Source organism: Mustelus asterias, chromosome 15 (genome assembly GCF_964213995.1).
Source record: "Mustelus asterias chromosome 15, sMusAst1.hap1.1, whole genome shotgun sequence".
In the NCBI taxonomy this organism is placed as follows: Eukaryota; Metazoa; Chordata; class Chondrichthyes; order Carcharhiniformes; family Triakidae; genus Mustelus; species Mustelus asterias.
The window spans coordinates 78124554-78127559 of NC_135815.1; the positions used below are offsets into that span (position 1 = coordinate 78124554).

The 3006-nt window shown below is 44.0% G+C and overlaps 1 non-coding gene across 1 annotated transcript; it reads right to left on the reverse strand.

The window, feature by feature from the left end:
- Positions 1-408: 408 nt before the first annotated feature.
- Positions 409-523, reverse strand: LOC144504930 (U5 spliceosomal RNA). The gene has a single exon (XR_013499720.1). It is a non-coding gene; the product is annotated as a U5 spliceosomal RNA (small nuclear RNA).
- Positions 524-3006: the final 2483 nt, after the last annotated feature.

A 3006-nucleotide genomic window follows, 5' to 3' on the forward strand; every position in this document is an offset into this window, starting at 1 on the left:
TTCTCTATAGCTATCTTCAAACTAATGGAATTATGGTCACTGGTCCCAAAGTGATCCCTCACTAACACTTCTGTTACCTGCCCTTCCTTATTTCCCAAGAGGAGGTCAAGTTTTACCCTCTCTCTAGTCGGGCCTCCACATAAAAGAGAGCAACGTCCACAAGAATATCAACATAACCCGTTATGCATTCAAGAGGAGTTCTACTAAAAATAGTGCAGTAAAAAAAATCATTAAATATCTCCTAAAAAGATATGCTCAGAATGGACCAGACAAACCCAAGAACCAAATGAGTTAAACTCACAACTCCCATAACAGAGAGCCACAAGCTTTCATTCTGAGATGGATCTGTTTCTAGGTACATCACATAACGCTCACGTTGTTATTTGCTCTGTTTTTCACGTCAAATGAAGCCCTACTTAAAGCAGGGCAACAAAAAATTAATTAAAACTCTGAGTGTTCCTCTCCACGGAAATCTTTAGTAAAAGGCGAAAGATTTATACGATCTGAAGAGAAACCAGAGTGTACTAACAATTACGCTAATCCGACCCTCTGCCCACTGCACACCTACCTCTTTAACATCGCACGGAGTGAACACACTAACAATTAACATCAACACTGGAAATTATCATTTACACTTATTTATATATATATATATATATTAACAGAAACAATAATCCAAAACCATTAATATCCTATAAAACGAGGAATAACTATTGAGCTGTGGCACTATGTTTCAGTTATGCAGATGAGTGAGTGGCGCCTGGCTGACAGCTTCTCACGGAAGGACAAGTTGCGGCTGTGGCCGCTGTGTTACTCGGGTCGTTACCAAATCACTGTTTAAATTGCAAACTCCCGTGAAAAGTGAGGGAGAGGGAACCCGATGTTTGGTGTAGTGAGAGACAGCAACTTCTGGGTGAAGAGGAGAGTTCGGTTGGGAATGTGAAATTAAATAGAAAGTGATAGGAATTCTGAGTAGGTGTGCATGCCAAAAACAGGATTAAAGTTTCCTGTCTGTACAATACAGAAATCCACAAATTGCTGTCAGTGATTCTACTCTTCTCCAGAGAGTGGTGCTTTGTTGATGTAGAGAAAAGTTCACCAGAACTTTCACTTTTATGGTGCCAGTCTGGTAATTTTTTAAAAATACTTTTCCAATTCAATCAAATCAAATCCAATTCAGAGTCTCAACAAGTTGAGACATTTCCGATCCAAGCTGACAAGACAGCTTCACACCTGTCTTGAGCCTGATCTCCATGAGCCAAGCTGATTGGAGGAGGGGGAGGTTCCTCCTCCAAGGCTTGATGGCATTTGCATCTTAGCCAAAAGGCCGAGATGCCACTTTAAAAAATTGCTTCATATGAAACATATGAAGCTTAAATGCAAACCAATGACCTCGACCAAGTGCAGCATCCAATCCATACTACACTTGATCTAAGCCAAAAGGCCAGTCTGGTAAATTGCATTGAAAATGTTGCACAGAGTTGTAATGTTCCAATGACCTTTCGTCACAAGATACACCTGCAATCTCTCTGTTTTATTCCCTCTTTTAAAATGGTTCAATTTAGTTCATACTATCTATCCTCATTCTTCCTACCAAATGCATCATTTCTCAATGTACTCAAATTGCTTTGATAAATCTCGGAATGTCCCTCAGAAATTTGTACTGGAGCCTCATAATTTCACAACATTTATAGTTGACTGCCATTTCAGGTTGTCAGCAAACTTGGAGATACAATTATGCCGATAGGAACAAAGGAGCAGGGGTAGGCCAGTCAGCCCCTTGACTCCCACTTTGCCCTCGGCACATGTGTGATGCCACTGACGTCATCATTGGCTTGATGTTGGTGGATCAGATTGTGAATGCTCGGGACATAAATCTATCCTGGAGCAGCAGAACAGCCTGACTGTGACCAGTTAAATCACCCGGTGAGAGCACGCCTCCCACTTGCTCACCCTGCTCACTGCCCGACTCACTGCCTGGAGTCAGTGAGGTTATAGGATGGCAATTGGGAGGGAGGCAGTGAGTGTTCTGGAGCAGGGTAGCCAATGGGGCAACAAGCAGGGCCGTGAGCAAATTGCAATCATGGAATATCCCTAGGGCTAGGGGTTTGGATGGAGAGGAGTTTGTTAGGTGTGTCCAGGAGAGTTTCCTGACACAGTATGTGGATAAGCCTACTAGAGGAGAGGCTGTACTTGATCTGGTGCTGGCTAATGAACCTGGACAGGTGGAGGATCTCTCGGTGGGTGAGCATCTTGGGGATAGCGATCATAATTCTATCTCCTTCACGATAGCATTGGAAAGAGATAGGATCAGGCAGGCTAGGAAAGTGTTTCTCTGGAGTAAAGGGAAATACAGTGTCATCAGGGAGGAAATTAGACGGGTAAATTGGAAGGAGGCATTCTTGGGGAAAAGTACCGAAGGAAAGTGGAGGATTTTCAAGGAATGTTTGTCTGGAGCTCTGCATGACAACGTTCCGATGAGACAGGGGGGTGTTGGTAGGGTACGGGAACCGTGGTGCACGAAGGTTGTGATGAACCTGGTGAATAAGAAAAGAGAGGCGTACAGAAGGTTCAGAGAGCTAGGAGGTGTTAAGGATTTAGAGGAGTATACGGGATGTAGGAAGGAGCTTAAGAAGGAAATTAGGAGAGCGAGAAGGGGTCATGAGAAGGCCTTGGCGGGTAAGATTAAGGAGAATCCCAAGGCTTTCTACAAATATGTCAAGAGTAAAAGGATGAGATGTGAAGGCATAGGACCCTTAAAAGGTGAAGGGGGAAAAGTTTGTGTGGAACCGTTAGAAATGGCGGAGCTGCTTAATGAATACTTTACCTCGGTATTCACGGTGGAAAGGGATCTGGGTGGTTGTACTGCTGGTTTGCGGTGGACAGAAAGGATCGAGCATGTGGACATAAAGAAAGAGGATGTGTTGGAACTATTGAATGGCATCAAGGTTGGTAAGTCGCCGGGACCGGATGGGATGTACCCCAGGTTACTGTGGGAGGCGAGGG